The sequence below is a fragment of the Alosa alosa genome, chromosome 16 (assembly GCF_017589495.1).
Source record: "Alosa alosa isolate M-15738 ecotype Scorff River chromosome 16, AALO_Geno_1.1, whole genome shotgun sequence".
Taxonomy (NCBI): Eukaryota; Metazoa; Chordata; class Actinopteri; order Clupeiformes; family Clupeidae; genus Alosa; species Alosa alosa.
The window spans coordinates 18072803-18092261 of record NC_063204.1 but is presented as its reverse complement, the minus strand read 5'-3'; the positions used below and the strand labels follow the sequence as shown (position 1 = coordinate 18092261).

Genomic DNA, 19459 nt, shown 5'->3' with positions numbered 1-19459 from the left:
AGTTTGCAGGACATGCTAGAGGATCCAGACACTAACCGCTTTGTTTTCAATACCAGTTTCAAGTTTTTGCCTGAAATTGCACAGCGCCTGCTTTAGAGGCTACTGTTCCCACCTAGTTTGGCCTAATCAAATGCTTGACCTCTTTGAAAAGCTGAGACAATGCAGTTTATTGGGGAAACAAATCAGAATAACTGTGTGATGTACAGGCACAGAGTTAGGCTAGAATATTGTTTTTTCTTTCTGCTAGATTACAAGCATCTCTGAACTGACCATATTTCAGCCCTCTAGGTCACTTGATACGCTTAGCCCTCTAGGTCACTTGATACACTTAGAAACGCATCTGAGCCCTAGTACCAGGTCTTGTGAAGCTGTGCTTTTATTTGTTATTATTGTTTGGTTTTGTTTATGTAAAGCACATTTAATGACCTCTGTGTATGAAATGCGCTATATAAATAAACTTGACTTCACTTGACTTGTGTGTAAAAGTTGACAATTTTGAATTGAGACATAGTAAGATAAATTTGATCATGTAAAGCACTACACATATTTTACATGAAAAAGAGTGTCATTTATTGATTCCCAAGAGTTCAAGCTTTCAAATGCCACTGTACATAACAATCTGATGTATAAAAATGATTTAGAATGCTGGGGGGAGGTGGGGGAAGGGGGTAGTATTTAGTTTGTCAAGTCTAAATACAATACATTTCTGTCAAAAAAAGCCTACAATAAAGTCAGATTGGGTCAGGTGTGACTAGTGACTATAGCAGTGTCCTATACCATTAATGGGTTTAGTGCCCATGGGGGCCTAAATTCGAGTCTAGTCTGAGGTAATTTCTCGAACCCTCTCCCCATCTCTCCCTCACTCATTGCCTGCCATCTCTTCACTAACTTGTCAAATAAATGGTAAAAAGCTCCCAAATACAACTTGAAAGATAAAACCTGTGAAAAATAAAGATGGCGCAATAAGATAAAGCCAGCCATAACTGGGGGGTTTGGGGCCATGTTCTGGGAGAAATTTCTGCTTTTTGTCATTTCATTGCTTAAATAAGTCCCGACAGGGCGACAGGACCCCAGTGAGCCAGCTGAGGGGTCTTCCTTTGTCCTGAAGGCGTTCTAAACATTATCCCGCTTATTACACGGCTACTGGCGGTAATTATATGTTTGCAGCGGTAATTACATGAATATATTTTACCGTAGAACATTGGGAAATATTCAAGTCAGTGGAGTCTTCTACTAGTATTGTGGAGAGCCATGTAATAAAGTAAAATAAAGGCCAAACCCTAAAGTAAGGGGAAAGAGAGAGAGAGAGACAGAAAGAGGAAAAGAGAGAGAAAGAGAGTAACCTCCAGCCAGCAGTAGATCAGAAGAATACGAGGTAGAATAGCAAAGAAGAGAGGAAAAGAGAAAGAGAGACCAGAGAGAGCAAGGCCTCCAGAAGAAGTAACAGGCAGGGCAGAGCTTAAAGACAACAGAGAAGAGAGGAGAAAGTGAGAAGAATCTGTGTTCTTCCCTTTATATCTAAACCAACTTAACATATTAACAGATGGCATTCATCTGGAAACCCTCGAAATCACCAGGGTATCTCTGTTATCTGAGATAGATAGATGGACTTTAGATAGAGCAGAGGGTGTGGGCGCATCCCATCAGAGAATGCATCAATATCTTAGGTTACAGAAACATCGTATGCATTAACTTTACTGTTCTACAGCTGACAATATATCACATGGAGACTTTTAAAATGATATCAAACACGAACAGATTATAATTTGTCCTTTAACAAGTATAATTAGAGTTCAGGTATTTTTCTGTGGTCCAGGAGAGGCCTAGGACTGAGTTAAAGCCCTAAGCAGGGTATAAGTATAGTATAAGTATATTTTGATTCTGTGAGGGAAATTTGGTCTTTGGCATTTATCACAATCTGTGAAATAGTGAAACACACTCAGCACACAGTGAACACACAGTGAGGTGAAGCACACACTAATCCTGACGCAGTGAGCTGCCTGCTACAGCGGCGATCGGGGAGCAGTAAGGGGTTAGGACTTGCTCAAGGGCATTTAAGCACTTTTTGCCGCCGAGGGTGCTGAGTGCTGTGAACGCTGAACTTCATAGGATATGTATAGAAAATAGCCGCCGTCGGCGCAAAAATGCGGTTGGTGGACACAGGCCCTAAAAGCTGTCTCATGCCACATGACGCCATTAGTTCATGCGTAAGAACTTTAACAGCACTTACATTAGAGCCCTTCATCCTTACAAACAGCAACTCTTTTAAAACATCAAAAATGACCGTAAGAATGCTTGATCACACAGCAAACTTCAGTTTTTTCCTCTTTTTATTTTGTGGTCAAGGACACACATTCTACAGTCAATGGTACATTGTACACCGTGTAGGGAAAAAAAATCATAACTGAGTTAAAAAACAAATTACCATCACTCATGGATGAAAGTGTAATAATTCTCCAGTGCACACCATTTCAAATGTGAAATAAATTGAAGAAATACATTCTTCCAAAAAAAGTGCGATAGAATTATTATTAACACACAACATTTTTTATTATCAAAATATTACCTCATCTAACCACAGCATATGTGTCAGTTTAACAAATTCTGGTCTTGAACACCATACTTTTTGTGTTGTAATAAATTAGATAAATACATAATTCAATATGAAATATTTAACCATAAATCACTTAAATAAAAAACATTTAAAAAAATGTTGTAAATCAGACTGGTGATCTGGTGAGTTGCATCTTGGTTCTTTAAGCCCTTTGGCTGGATGTTGTGATACGAGACAGTAGTGAGGGCTTAGTCTGTGTCTCCCTGTCCAGGTTCCTCCTATTCCAGACAAGAGAAGAGAAGATGAGATCAACATGAGGAAGATTCTCCTCCACCGCAACTAAAGTGGATGGCTTTAATTTAATTTTGTGAAAAAGGCATTTGATGATTACTGTTACTTACATGAACTCCATAATCTTGGGTTTCAACCATTTAGCATGAGGAGAGCAGCAAAACTGTTCATTTTTCTCCGTCTTAACACTGCATAGAGATACAGAAGAGATTGAGTTCAACACTGATGGAGACCACAGAGTTGATATGACTGCTGGTTACTGTTTCATTTTATTTATTGGACATTTCTGAAACTCCAGAGGTCCATGCATCATCAGTTCTTTCTTAGCAGAACCATCTATGTGAAATAGCTGAAAGAAGGAGATTTTTCTTACATCACTGCAGCGACACATCCAGTCACATTGTTTGGCCTCTGTGCTTTGAATCCAGTGATTGGGTCCATCACCTCTTCATTAGACACTCTCGTGCAGCAGGACTGATACTTTTCTGGTTGCGCATCTGGAGGACATGTGAAATGTATATCAGTTTCTGTTTGAATTTACACACACTGCACTGACAACCACATTGTCAAGAAATACTGTGCTACAGCATACAATAACAAGTATGATACTTCTTCTGTCTTCTGTTAAAAAACACAAGAAATAGATAATTGTTTTACCTGCTCTTTGCCAGAAAACTGAAGCAATGGTAGCCATGATGGCCAGGCTGCTGATGAATGTCCTTGAAGACTGCATTGTTATTGCTCTGTGGCCTGATGAAGGAGAATGTGAAGTGGAGGACACTCTCACCGCCGTATTTAACAGCCACAGAAAGCAGCAGTGGGTTGTGACACACTCCCGCAATATTTCCATTCTCCTTGCTTCCACCAACTCAAACACCCCTTCCATGAGTATGACATGAGGTCATCATTAGGTCTGCTTCAGCTAATCAATTACATGTGGTTGGCCATGACAGGAAGTCATGTTTGATTATAAAAACTAACTTTTGTGGCATTTGTTATCACTTTTATCATCCGATTAGTGTTATTAGCCCTAAATGATAATTTACCTCTCTATCGCTGAGGGTATTATAAATATGCTGTTGTTCCAGTCATTCAGTCAGTCACTATGTGGTTCATTTGAAACCACATGTTGATGTGTCTGTAATGCAACTCTGCTTCCTTCCTGTTCATAACTGCCTCTCTACATCAAGTCATGAGAGGAGGAAACCTGCAATGATTAAACATAGCATCACACTATTCTACACTACACACTACACACACTATTCTATTCTATTCACTATACACTATTCTACTAACTGTCTTGAGAGAAACCTGGAACTTCTAGTCTACAGTACTTTCCATTTACACAGGGTAATTTAGAGTAATGGACAGTGTTGAGCAAGCAAACTGGCACTAACCACAGAATGAAGAAAAAAACAGCTTGTATATCCATCAACAGGGCCTGTTAAATCAACACGTCCTTAGTTTTATTTTCAGATGATATAACAAGTTATAAGTGAAAACGAAATTGATTAGTTTCACTGGTAACATTCCAAAATAAGGTGCCATAATAAATAGCAAACTAGTAATTACCTAACCTTTGTTAATATTTGTTAATTGTTACTAAAATATCTATTTGGCACAAGTTAATAGTTTTTTCATCATTAATTAAATATTAGTTGTTTGCATAAAACATGTTAAAGTTTTAACAAATCTATTAACTAATATTGTATTAATATATGTTAATAGTTAACTAAATATATTTTTGGCACTAATTAACAGTTATTTCTTACATCATTTAAATGTTAAATGTTTATTTACAAACTATATGCTAATATAAAAGTTAATGACATATTATTATTTATCTAGCTTTTCTGATTAGCTTTGTGGATAATTTATGGAATTTATGGTTTATGGCTTTATGGTCTTGTGGGGTGTATAAGGCACCCTACTGCCAGTGGTTGGTTGTGTGAGAGTTTGCGCTCCTCTTCTTCCACTTCATCCTTATTGGATACCTCTGTGGTTGGCTGTCCTGTAATTGGTGACTCTCTGTCTAGTGTTTGAAAGTAGTGTACTCTTTGCCTTTGGAAGTACTATTTGGTTGCTGCTGGAATTTGGTGAAATTCAGGGGAGGGGGGTGTAACAGAGTTAGACATGTAGTTTAGTGTTTGTATGTGATTTTCGCCGTAATTAAGCAGCTTTATTGAGATTGGTATTTTGGAGCCCCCTTTGGAGAAACGCTACACTGCAGCTCTGCTGCATTTTGTTCTTGTATTGTTGCCATAGCCGATCAGAAGCGGTATGCTTTGCATTGCGTAGGTTGACTGTATACATGGATTTCTATGCAACGTCACGAAAACATGCGTGCGCAACCAAGAGGCAGAAAGCACCATAGAACAGCATAGAGCAATGCAAAAGAGCAAAAGAATAAAATGAGTTTTTGTGCTGAAAACTGCACCAATTCGAAATCACGATGGTTAGAGAATGTTAAATATGTTCAATATCCCTAACGGAATGCATGTCTTCGCCAAAAATGACAAAATACGATATTATATTAATAATGCAAATGAACATCAAACTTTAAAATAGAGTCTGAAATGAGATGTTATTATCATTGAGACAACAGGGGTACACAAAAAAATCCGATTGTAGCTTACAGCAGCTGACTATTTAGGTTAAGTTTATAACCTTGTGGACGGCCACCAAGCGTCTTCTGCCTCGCGTCTGCGCGCGCATCTAGTTTTGTTGGTAAATGGGAAACCCGTGTATAAAGCTCTCCCCACTTTGTTTTAATTTTGTAACTGGAAAATGTCGTTTAAGTTGAAAACTTTGATATACCACCTGTATTATGTTACTTTACATGTATTGTTAAGAGTTGTGTGCAATTCTAGCAACTTAGAGAACGTTTATTAATGTTTTCATTATGACCACGAGTTCATACACACTAAGTCTAACGTGACTAGCTGTAAACTCCGCTAGCAACTTTCCATGCATTCAGTGTAGTTTAGCTTAGTGTGCATGGAAAGTGCAATTTAGTCTAGCAGGAAATGAATGTACATTTAGTTTAGCATTATGTTTATGCATTACCTCTGTATGGTCTACGTCTGTGAGTGTTTAGTGAGTCTCAGAATATTAATAAACTGTCGTTCTGTGCACCTGAACATTCCATGTCGCATGTCTCCCTTGCTAGTACTAGGGCTGACAGTGATGGTATAGGAATGATGCATGTAATATAGCCCATTCAACAACTTGTTGTTTTGTTTTAACTTTTCCTAAAGGAATAAATGTGATAAGCCAGTTTTGGTCTCAGTCTCTTCACCGTCTGACTAGTTATATATAATTAATATATTAATAAAGCTTAACCAACTTTATTATAAGGCTCCCCCATACTGATAGTTATATATTACTAATATATTAATTAAGCTTAACCAACTTTATTATAAGGGGCTCCACACTGATAGCTATATACTACTAATATATTAATTAAGCTTAACCAACTTTATTATAAGGGGCCCCACGCTTATAGCTATATACTACTAATATATTAATTAAGCTTAACCAACTTTATTGCAAGCGGTTCCGGCGCCGACAACAGTGGCAGCATGTCAAGGTAGCTCCGTGTTTTTTTCTTGAATTTCCCCTTGGGGATCAATAAAGTATCTATTTATCTATCTATCTATTGTAAGGGTCCTATGGAGAGCGGTTCATATTGGGATAGGCAGAAGCACAGTTTAATAACAATTAGTTAAATAATAATAAGTCATTGACTTTTCTATTAACATATAGTTTGCAAATAAACATTTTAACATTTAAATGATGCAAGAAATAACTGTTAATTAGTTAATTAGTAATAGATTTGCTAAAACATTAACATACAGATTTTATGCAAACAACTAATATTTTAATTAATGATTAAAAAACTATTAACTTGTGCCAAATAGATATGTTAGTAACAATGAACAAATATTAACAAAGGGTTAGGTAATTACTAGTTTGCTATTTATTATGGCACCTTATTATGGAGTGTTACCGTTTCACTTTATTCACAGTTATTTAGTTTCTTTTTAGCAAATTGCCTTCATTAAAGAGACTGAATTAATTAGTTTGATAGAATTTGATTAGGTTTCCTGTTGTCAATCTAGTTTTAAGTCTATTATTTTCTTTCTTACTTTAGATTTCTTAGATTAGTCTATTATTGAGGATTCAGGGATAGGAAGTCATCCTTTTCAATCTGTTTATCAGAACAGTTCGAACACAGGCTTGAACAGTTCTTGCTCATGTTCACTTTTCACATACTGTTTTCACTTTAGGAATCCAAACACTCCCACACTCGGTCTTTGCACATGTAGGCCTAAAGGTAGTTTACAAAAAATAGAGCACAGGGCTTTACACAGAATATAACTGGCAGCCAAAAATGTTAATTAGGAATTTGTCAATGTAGCCTGCTAATTTCCTGTACCAGGTTTGGAGTGCCCCTTTGAAACTACTTTCCCAGTATAAATCTTCTGCATCCATAGACATGATTGTTTCTGATATACGGTCATTTGAAGAAGGGTGATTTCCCCTAATGTTTGACATTTTCTGCTGACATTTTCTGCATTTCGGACTTCTGTAGTATAACATATTACAGGCATTAGCTTGCATGCCCCACTAGGCAGTGTCCCACTTTAGGGCAATTTATCCGACATATAAACACATTGTTTACACCAGCCATCAAGTGTATGCACAATGCAGGGTTAATTTACCAAATAGTTGATACTGTAACTATATACAGACGTTCACAAACACTGTTATTAAGTTTGATGACTGTAAAAGTGAATTCAATGTCATTTATTTAATAAGGTAAGCCTATATGAACAAATGAATAAACTTGTTGACCAAAGGATTTAAAAATAGAAGTAGCATAATGAGCTGTCATTGCTTTCCACAGTGGAAGAGTTGTACTGCAGCATGCATGGAGATGTGGTTGTGAGCGTAACCCTCCCTACCCCTACAGAGGCAATGCTATTTTTGCAGTTGAGTTAGTCCCCGAGATGATGGGGACTTCTTTCTATTGGCCATTTACGGCTACATGTTTTCAAAAATAGCCATGAAACAGTTAATTAACACCTTCATTATTCAGTGTGGCTTCAGTGGTTAGGGTAGGAGGTGTGTAGGCCTAGTTGCTAATGGTTGATGTGGCTCCGACTTTTCTCACGTAATAAAATATTATAGGAGCCTTATTTTCTGTCTAAAGCATTCCGCCTTGTTCCAAATTGTTATACTGTACTTAGAAGTCTGGTTTTACAGACTGTCTTAGACTTTTTATTTTCCTGTTATAAAGTTTTCCATGTCTCAACAAATATCAATTAGAAACCTAAATATATTTATAATTATTCATTTGCAAACAAATAACTGGCGTCAGTGACGTCTTTGACATGAAGATCCCTGGAACTATGCTTCTACTAGCATTCTACCACAAGTCGAGAGGTGTAGTTGTAACTACACAACTTTACGATAGTGGTTGCGAACATTCGTTCTATGCTACGCTACTATGGTTTTGGGAAACACTAACGTAGTGTAACGATGCATTGGACTATGTAAGTTCCAAATATGAATGTAATTCTGCGGCATAAAGCAGATGTATTTGTTTATTGTACAGAAAAATAAAAATGACATGTCAAACAGTCAATTGACTATGCAGTCAAGAAGTAGGGCAAATTAATTTATGAAACCAAAACGTGGGTCATAGGCTACTGTAGTTGTCTAAGCCTCTATAGCGTAGCCTGTTAAAAAACGTCGCAGAAGCCTACCCAAGGCTACAGATTAATTCCAAAGATCCTTGATTACTAGCTCCGCTTTGACCCTCTCTGTTAATTCTGAACAGTTATTTCTCTACCACACCACTTTATCACACCACTGTTTCGATTTGCGTAGTTGCGTTACCCCAACACTGACAATAATGTAGACAGCAAATTTCGACTTCGATTTTCGTTACCACCGTGTAGTCAAGCCTTAAGCCATACCCAAGTAGCCTAAATCGAGGTAAATCGAGCTTTTTCAGAAGGGGCGGCAGGCAGAGCGATGTACAGTGGCAGAGCGACGCACAGTGGCTGAAAGTGGTACTAAAGCCTCACACAGCTTCACGCCAGAGACTTTCTAATGTGGAGACACAGCACTCAAAAAATACTCCATAGAAATGCATGGGGCTAGTTTGTCACGCCAATATGGCCGTTGTCTACACATATCCCACCCTTTTCTCGGCAAAACGTCGACATGTGAATACATTGAGCCAATTATATGGTGTGTTGTGAAGACATCGTGCCAATCATGTGTTGTGATCTCGCCGCTGGAGCAAGATTGGTGTCGTGAAGCCTTGCGCACGCGCATTTCTGCCGAAATGGATGCCCGACAAGTGCCCAAAAAGCGTTGTCAAATGGCCGCCGAGTGGAGGGACTTGCCTAAAAGGACTTTGTTCATGCCTCGTAATGCGCGACTGAAGTGGCCATTTGAAAGCGATGCCCACTGTAGACTTGACCTGCAATCAGTTCATTGGATAAACCAGAAACTCATTCCCCATTCCCAGGAGGCTTTGTTCCATTCTAGCCTAGGTCTGCGTTCATTTAAGAACAAACAAAGAAATTAAATTGTCATTTTTTTTTTTTTTTTTATTTATGACCATGAAAGTTCTGTAACGCCTGAATAAGACAAAAATTAATTAAGATAAAAAAAAATAACACAAAATTTTCACAAAAATCAGCATGGGAGAAATGAATGTGCAGGGTAACCATGAATGATATATACACAGTAAGCGAGTGGTATAAATATTGGTTGGACTCCCCTGTAAATTGAAGTATATATCTCTGAGATTTTCGCGGAAATGTTTACATGAATATCTGATGAACGACTCAGGGCCGCGTCAAAAGCTATGAGGGCCGGCCCGCACCTCGACCGGCCCACCGGGAAAACTCCCGATCTTCCCGATTGCCACTCCGCCCCTGGTGTTACTGAACTTATAACGGCTTGGAACAACTTAATATGATGCATAGTATTGTAGCGTCGGTGGATGTACATGTTTAACGTTGAATGAGTGTCTCCCAGAATGCAGTGCGAGTGAATGCTATAGTGTGTAATGTCGGTTATAATAGTTGTAGGTTTACCATGTTGTGTAGTTGTTAGCGTGTTAGTCTCTTTGGTTGTACCTCATGTGTTATCCTCGTGTTGATGTGTGTGGTAACCCCTTATTGTGTGTTACATGTGCGGCTGAGACTACCCCTGTGTTGCCCTATGTAGTTATCCTAGTATGTCTGATTGTGTTTGAGTCTTCCTGTTCCAATAAATGGCCGTCCTGGCCAAAGGTGAATCTTGTCTGAGGGTGATATCGCTACAGTATTGTTAATATTGTGTTATCAATGTGGCACAAACAAACAAAGCTAGAGTTTATGGAATAGCCATATCTTACAAGAGCTGGTGAAAGGGTTTTATGAGAAAGCTTAGACTGAGTGACTTTAAAGTGACAATGCACCATGTAGGGGCATTAGAGGGCTTTTTGCTGTGAACGCTGAATTTCATTAACCTGACTCCGCCAGATGGATTTGCTCCGCATATCTATCTGGGAACTTTTCATTGAAGAACTTTTGGGAAGGGGCGGAAATACTGGTTAGCTGATTGGATAAACCATCTGTCTATCACCACTTTTGTTGGTTATAGACGGGCCAAATCAACCAATTAGATGAACAAAGTGTTCTTCTAATGACTTCGTTTAACATACAATTAAGTTAGGTAACATGACTAACGTTAAGATGTTTTAACTTACCATTTGTATGTGACATGAACCTAATCAACGACAATTCCCATCAAGTTTTCACGGTAGGCCCTGCACTTCTGAAGAAAGTATATACCTCCATTATGAACTGGAATCAGCCGTGGAGGATGTCTGTGTCGTTCATTCCTCCCAGCTACATGGCTGAGATTCATAGCTTCACAGCTTACCCAGGAATACTTACTAATTTTAATAAAACTTGCGCGATAGCTATGCTCATCTCTGTGGATGCTGTCATGTTGTTTGTTGCGTCACACCTCAACCCGCCTCAAAGCCAATGCTGATTGGACGTTCGTTTGGTGAACTACTCCAAATTCTCTAACGGAAAGTATCCAGACTGATCTGCGAGTGAAACCCTGAAGCTCGCGAGATCAGGATGGTCTCGCGAGGCTAGAATTTCATAGGATATGTATAGAAAATAGCCGCCGTCGGTGCAAAAAAGGCGATTGGTGGACACAGGCCCTAAAAGCTGTCTCATGCCACATGATGCCTTAGTTCATGAGAACTTTGCACAGCACTTACATTAGAGCCCTTCATCCTTACAAACAGCAACTCTAGAACATCAAAAATTACTGAAAGAATGCATGATCACACAGCAAACTTCAGTTTTTTTCTCTTTATTTTGTGGTCAAGGACAAACATTCTACAGTCAATGATACATTGTACACCGTGTAGAAAATAAAATAACTGAGCTAAAAGCCACCATCTCTCATGGATGAAAGTGTAATTATTTCTCAAGTGCACAGTGCATTTCAAATGTGAAATAAATGAAAGAGTTACATTCTTCTTTAAAAAAGTGCGATATTGACACACAACATTTTTCATTATCATAATATTACCTCATCTAGCCACAGCATATGGGTCAGTTTAATAAATTCAAGTCTTGAACACCATACTTTTTGTGTTAAATAAATTAGATAAATACATAATTCAATATTAAATGTTTGACCATATAAATCGCTTAAATAAAATAAAGCTCTGTATGAATTAAAACAAAAAATTAAAAACAGCTCTGTATAAATCTGAAAAAAAAAAAAAACATTTTAAAAATACTGTAGACCAGATTGGTCATCTGGTGAGTTGCATCTTGGTTCTTTAAGCCCTTTGGCTGGACGTTGTGATACGAGACAGTAGTGAGGGCTTAGTCTGTGTCTCCCTGTCCAGCTTCCTCCTATTCCAGACAAGAGAAGAGAAGATGAGATCAACATGAGGAAGATTCTCTTCCACTGCAACTAAACTAGATGGCTTCAGTGTCATCACCTCATATTTCCCTCATTAAGACATCCTGAATTATTAATTTAATTTTGTAAAAAAGGCATTAGATGATTGCTGTTACTTACATGAACTCCATAATCTTGGGTTTCAACCATTTAGCGTGAGGAGAGCAGCAAAACTGTTCATTTTTGTCCGTCTTAACACTGCATGGAGATACAGAAGAGGTTGAGTTTAACACTGATGGAGACCACAAAGTTGATATGACTGCTGGTTACTGTTTCATTTTATTTATTGGACATTTCTGAAACTCCAGAGGTCCATGCATCAACACTTTCTTAGCAAAGAAATCTATGTGAAATAGCTGACAGAAGGAGATTTTTCTTACATCACTGCAGCGACACATGATTTGTCTGGCCTCTGTGCTTTGAATCCAATGATTGGGTCCATCACCTCTTCATTAGACACTCTCGTGCAGCAGGACTGATACTTTTCTGGTTGCGCATCTGGAGGACATGTGAAATTTATATATCAGTTGCTGTTTGAATTTACACACACTGCACTGACCACCACATTGTCAAGAAATACTGTGCTACAGCATATATAATAACAAGTATGATACTGTATCTTCTGTTAAAAAACACAAGATCATTGTTTTACCTGCTCTTTGCCAGAAAACTGAAGCAATGATAGCCATGATGGCCAGGCTGCTGATGAATGTCCTTGGAGACTGCATTGTTATTGCTTTGTGGCCTGACGAAGAATGTGAAGTGGAGGACACACTGCCGTATTTAACAGCCACAGAAAGCAGAAGTGGGTTGTGATGCACTCCCCAAATATTTCCATTCTCCTTGCTTCCACCAACTCACACACCCATTCCATTGAGTATGACGTGAGGTCATCATTAGGTCTGCTTCAGCTAATAAATTACAATTGGTTGGCCATGACAGGAAGTCATGTTTAATTATAAAAAATAACTTTGTGCCATTTGTTATCACTTATCGGCTTTATTGATTAGTGTTATTAGCCCTAAATGATAATGTACCTCTCCATATTAAAAATATGCCGCTGTTCCAGTCAGTCAGTCAAACACTAATATTGAACATGTTGGTGTGTCTGTAATGTGACTCTGCTTCCTTCCTGTTCATAACTGCCTCTCAACAGAAGGGAAACCTGCAATGATTAAACATAGCATCACACTATACTGGTCAAACAATGAAACTATAGCTGTCTTGAGTATCTTGAAATGAAACCTGGAACTTCCAGTCTACTTTCCATTTGTAAAGGATCATTTAGAGTAATGGACAGTGTTGAGCAAGCAAACTGGCACTCACCACAGAATGAAGAAAACCACAGCTGTGTATATCCATCAACAGGGCCTGTTAAATCAACAAGTCTTATTATTTACAAGTTTTATTTTCGGATAATATAACAAGCTATAAATGAAAACAAAATTGATAAGTTATGTAGTTTCACTTTTTCTTTTTAGCAAGTTGCCTCCATCAAAGAGACTGAATTAATTTGATAGATTTTGATTAGGTTTCCTGTTGCCATTCTAATCTTAAGTCTACATTATTTTCTTTCTTACTTTAGATTAGTCTATTATTGAGGATTTGGGGATGGGTAGGGTGTCACACAGGTCATCCTTTTCAATCTGTTTATCAGAAGTTTAAAAATGACATCACAGGCTCGAACAGTTCCTGCTCATGTTCACTTTTCACAGACTTTTTCACTTTAGGAATCCAAACACTCCCACACTCAGTATTTACTCATGTAGGCCTAAAGGTACAAAAAAATAGAGCACAGGGCTTCACACAGAATATAACTGGCAGCCAAAAATGTTAATTACTGTAGGAATTTGTCAATGCCTGACAATTTTCTATACCAGGTTTGAAATGCCCCTTTGAGACTACATTCCCACTACATATCTTCTGCATCCATTGACATAATTGTTTCTAATTTGGTGATTTGAAGGAGGGTGAATTGCCCTAATGATTAACATTTTCTGCATATTGGACATGTATGTAGTATAACATATTATATTCTGCCAACACATTAGCTTACATTCTCCACACAAGGCAGTGTCCCACTTTAGGGAAACTTAAACACATGTTGTTTCCACCAGCCATCACGTATACTGTATGCACAATGCAGGGTTGCGTTTGGCCTTGCAGCTGCAGAGATAAAGACGTCATCGGAGGCGGGCTCTACTCAAAACAGATAGGAAGAGAGAAAACGAGTGAACGATATGCAACCCATGAACGATGTATGACCTGTGATCACTGTATAAACTCTGTGTAAACCTCTGAACTTGTGTTACGGTGAAAAGTTTGTACCCTTGGCAGCAATAGTGCTGACTTGCAAAGATAAGACCGATCAACAATCCTTTCATAACGCCATCTGTGGGATCGAAGTTGCCAAATGTTGTGTCAGCATCTAAGGAGGGGTATAAATGTTGGTGTTGGTGTTTGATGTAGTCATTAAAGGAATTTTGCACTGAACTCTGCCGGACTTTTGCGTCTTCTTTTTGGGATACGTTTTTGACTTCAGCACTTATAATGACGTATTTTTGTTACGTTGTACATAAGATATTTGGACTCAATTTCTGGCCCGAGTCTAAATATCTGGTACGACAATAGAAGTAGCACCTTTGATGAGCTGTCATTGCTTTCCACAGGGGAAGAGTTGTACTGCAGCATGCATGAGATGTGGTTGTGAGCGTAACCCAGAGGCAATGCTATTTTTGCAGTTGAGTTAGTCCCCGAGATGATGGGGACTTCTTTCTATTGCCCATTTACGACTACATGTTTTCAAAATAGCCATGAAACAGTTCATTAACACCTTCATTATTCAGTGTGGCTGTCAGTGGTTAGAGTATAGGACGTGTGTAGTTGCTAATGGTTGATGTGGCTCTGACTTTTCTCACGCAATAAAATATCATAGGAGTTACACCAACTTATACAGTACCAGTGCTTGTCTGACATATTCCATCTACCAGAAGTAATACTATCGTAACTTCATGGAAGTATTGGGCCTTTGGAATTGTTACACTGTACTTTGTTCCTTCAGAGAAGTCTGGTTTTACACTCTAGTCTGGTTAAGACAGACTGTCTTAGCCTTTTTATTTTCCTGGTATAAAGTTATTACTTTGTCCATGTCTCACAGTAGTCATAACAACTCAGAACTAAACTACTGAATCTCAGGTGAACAAATGACTAATCTTTTGTTAATCCAAAAGTGAAACTAATTATGTTTTGTATATTATATGGGCAGACATGTGCTCTATTCTACAAAGTACTGCAAGGTAACAGAACATCAGTTACTGTGAGGCCAGTGGTGATTGCTGCTCTTTGGAACAGGGGAAGCTCTGATAAAAATGGTAAATTATTAAATTAATATTATTAAGGTGCTATATTGTTCTTTGAGGGCAAAAAGTATCCCAAACAGTAGGCTATAGAGTTGGCATGGCAGACGTGGCATGTAGCCTACACGCTACCTAATTTAGCCTAATACACAAGTGGAACAAAAGCAAGTCACAAACTCTGGTTATATTTAAAACTACGGTTTTATTTACAGTATGCTATTTACAAAGACAAATAGAATCCGACTGTATTGCTCCCAAATTATGAGAATTTGAGCTGTAACTTGCCTTGTCTCTCAGCTTCACCTGCCAACACGGTACCGATTCACTTCATTTTGTCGTGTCGCATAGATGTCGCGCTGCCTCCCCACGTTCAGTCGTGTGTGGGCGTTTTGTTTAAAATGTCAGTTACCAGCTCATACTCAGTTTGTTTTAACGTATCTTAAGTTTTTTTCCATAAATGGACCACAATTTTAGGCATGTACTTAACAGTATACAACACATTAATAGCCTAAACAAACTATGCAAGCCATTTCGAAATCTTGTTTTATTTAAACTACTCAAAGCAATCTCAAATCCTCACCAGAAACACCAACAGTCAATATATTCATCCGCGATGTTATCCACCAAAAATATTGTTCAGTGTCTATACAGTAATAATCTTCTAACTGTGAAAATGTCAGATCCTATTTTGCCTTATTTAAAAAAATCAAAATTACTCCTTTTGTCTCATAAACGAACTACAAAAGAAGTCACGTGACTTTACCCTTCGACGTTACTCACGGTAGCATGGTTTGTTTATAAGCCTGGTTAGCATTGACACTTAACACTTACAGCTAGCTCTTCACGTGAGTAGAAGCACAACACCAGTTATCCAGACATAAAGGGTATCACCACGCGGTTTACATCACGTTCCGTTATTACAAAAATATGTTAAGCCAGTTATGCAAATTGCCGTATTGATCAGTTAGAGATTAAGCGCCCAAACCTGTGACGTCACATGCAACTGTAGTTCGTTATCACCATGTTATGACAAAAGCTCAAAACAATTCAACTGATCCTAAAAATAAGGTATGCCCACTTGAAGCAATAGAGGTGACCCCAGTTCCTAACATATGGAAGGCATTAAATTAAGATCCCAATGTGCACCGAGATTTATTTTTTCAAAAAAAAAAAAACGCAACCACTAGATAGCGATGAGATTACGTTCCCTCCCTATAAGCGCAAAAAGACATTGCTCACGTGCACAAAACATGGCGGACATTAGTTTTTTTGTCAGCAGAAAGTGAAGAATTCTGAAAGGTTTCGGCACTAATATCTGTTCAAATTAAGTTAGATTGAAAAGTTGTGTTTTATTTTTTATAATATTCGTTCAGTGAACACATACAACCGTCAGTTTGTTAGTTAACACCAATCTAAATGTGGATGTAGATAGTGCAGTGGTCACAGACATGGTTAAGTATGTGGGAGACTGGGGTTTGAATCCCGCACAACCCAGATAGCAATTACTCATTGAATCTGTTAAATCAACATTATTTTGTCAATGTTAAAATCATTGAGTCAACGTCGCACTTAAACATTGATCCTATAACATTTTGCACCCTCTATTAATATTGAAGCAATGTTGAAATTCCAACTACAGATCAACGGAATTTCAATGGTATTTCAATTAAAATGAATATTGAAACAACGTTGAAATTACAACCAAACTAAAGATCAATGCGATTTCAATGGTATTTCAATTGATATTAAACCTCAGTAGAAGCTAAACCACTTTAAATCTGGAAAAATATTGGGAAATTCACATCCTGCTTTATATACAGCCAGGATAAATTTGACTAGGCCTAGTATGGCTGGTTTAGGCTACACAATCGTGCATAAATAACCAGACAACTTATCAGTTTGAAAATCAAGTGCATTTATTAACTCTTCTTCATTTAGAAATTCACGTGTGTTGTGCTTCCCTGCCATCCATTCAGTATAGCATTCATAGACCACCCGTCAAGAAGTTAGCCCTCCACCATCCAGTAGCAGAGTGAAGTGGCACCTAACAGAAACAGAAGAAAAAAGAGATAGACAGTGTTAGATAAATATGTTCAACTGAAGGCTACTTATAATTGAAACTTTAGAATAATCATAGAATATATATTCTATATGTTTGTTGAGTTTGCTGTCAAAATGCCAGGCTGAAGATGGTGTTAGAATAATTCAGTTTCGCAAGCTGGGTGAGCTCATTGAACATGCCGTGTTTGCTAGCAGCACCAGCCATTCGGGCAGCTCTGTTCGTCCGAACACTTTTGCTGCCCAATGAACGGTTAATGATAGCAGTCTAGTCAGATATGACTTAAAGTTGACTTATATCAGTATTGCTAAAGTTAGCCTATTAAACTCACAAAAATATGATCACCAGGAGTTACATAAATGTTAGCTAAATCTCCACGTAAACCAGCAGCACATCTTCAGCCTATAATTTTGACAGCCTAGAAGCTAACGTTACCGGTAGGCCTAGCACTACTTCATATTTTATTATCATGAGTATAATAAACGGTAACTTACTGACAACAAAGGTAGGACCTAATTATAAATCAGACTGCCGAGTAACGTTAACCTAACATTATGATGAACTGCCATAACGTAAGTTAGCCTAAACATTAATTTGACAACAGCAAGTAAATTTAGCTAGCCTAGCATTTGAATCAGTTTGTAAATCTGACAGTACGATGTACATAGACTGTAAACATGACCGAATTTAATGTAGTACACTTTTACAATAAAACATTATCGTTTGATAAATAAATGCTTGCTTACCATTAAGGAGGAGTGAACTTGACAGAGAGCTGAACACCCTCGTTGGTCTGACTGAACTGTTGCTGAAAATGAACTGGACAGTTCAAAAATTGCCGCTACGTCAACTATAAATCCACTACTTTTCAATCACCACGTTAAGATTTCCCAGTCAACCACAAATCCATGACTTTTCAATATCTTTTTAGTGAACTATGTATCGATGCTCTATCGATTATGGCAACATAAACTATAAACCAATGTTGTTTCGATATCTCTCTTATCGATATTCATGCACTGTCGGGTTTTTGTCAGGATCGTAATGCTGATTCAATGTCTATTTACCATTGAGATTTCAATCTCAACCAAAATGATGATTTGGATGGAAAATCAACATCATATCAATGTCACCTTGCTATCTGGGAATGCATTTTGGCAGAGTGAGTGCGCACGTGTACAAACGTCTCTGGAGAGAAGGCGTGCAATTTGAACAAGAAATCGGTTCTCAAACGGAACTTTTGATTGCAACAATTAGCTAGTTCACGCACCAGGGTGTAAATAGCATACATTACTATACACCTGGGCAAGTATAGCATTCACTTCTAATTATACATTGATGCAAACAGCATACCTTATTCAGAGTGTCTATTACACAGCTGAGCTATTCACACCCTGTGACATAACAAAAACATGTTGCTCATTTTTTTTAATTTTTTTTATTACATTGTGTGATCAATATGCCAGAGTAAATGCACAGGGGTGCAAATAGCATACACTGATATTTGTACCAGACGGGGTATTAATAAAACACATTGCTGTGTGCACCGGGGTACGAATAGCATTGACAGTGTTTCCCCTACAGTGTATTTAACAGCGGCGCAGCGCCGCCGCTGGATTTTCAGCGCCGCTGCAACATAATATCACGAGATTCACTTAACACACTGTAAAAGCACAACGCCAACGCCATCTCGAAATTGTTTTCTGAAAGTCTTGAGTAAGTTAAGTGCATCAAACCGCACTTAGCCTCTCATTATTCAGGGACATATATGCGGCATGATGTGTCAGGTGATTACAAGCCCAAAGACAAGTCTGCAGCCCATATGGCTAGCCTACGTTCTGAACACGGTTACATTGTTTAGCTATCAGACTGATGGGGTCTTGCTCCGCCACAGTGTAGCCTGTGGTGTCATCGTTCACTTGTAGGTTACACAATAAATAGCCTACTTATAGGCCTGGTGACAATAAAAAATTATATTAGTTATATTTCATCACGAAGCTGTTTGTATGCGTGAATTGCTTGTAGCCTATGCCATATATTAAGCTTGAGCAATTCCTCTGATCCAAAGCCTGCTTTGACACATTGACACTAATGTGAAACATGCATCCTCCTCTCTAGCCTACATCAAATAAAAGAAACCAATTCATGATTACCGAAATGAATTTAACATGGGGAAAAAAAGTGTGTTGCGATTTAGCC

General features: G+C 38.1%; 1 long non-coding RNA gene across 2 annotated transcripts; it reads right to left on the bottom strand.

Annotated features, from left to right (window-relative positions):
- Positions 1 to 11247: 11247 nt before the first annotated feature.
- LOC125309529 lies at positions 11248 to 14968 on the bottom strand. 2 transcript variants are annotated; one of them, XR_007196141.1, is made up of 8 exons: positions 14174 to 14968; positions 13426 to 14044; positions 13172 to 13216; positions 12883 to 13010; positions 12498 to 12756; positions 12226 to 12343; positions 11966 to 12043; positions 11248 to 11796 (listed from the first exon to the last, which is right to left on the bottom strand). It is a non-coding gene; the product is annotated as an uncharacterized LOC125309529 (long non-coding RNA). The 2 variants fall into 2 exon arrangements; XR_007196142.1 differs by having other exon boundaries at positions 13902 to 14044.
- Between the last annotated feature and the right edge of the window lie 4491 nt (positions 14969 to 19459).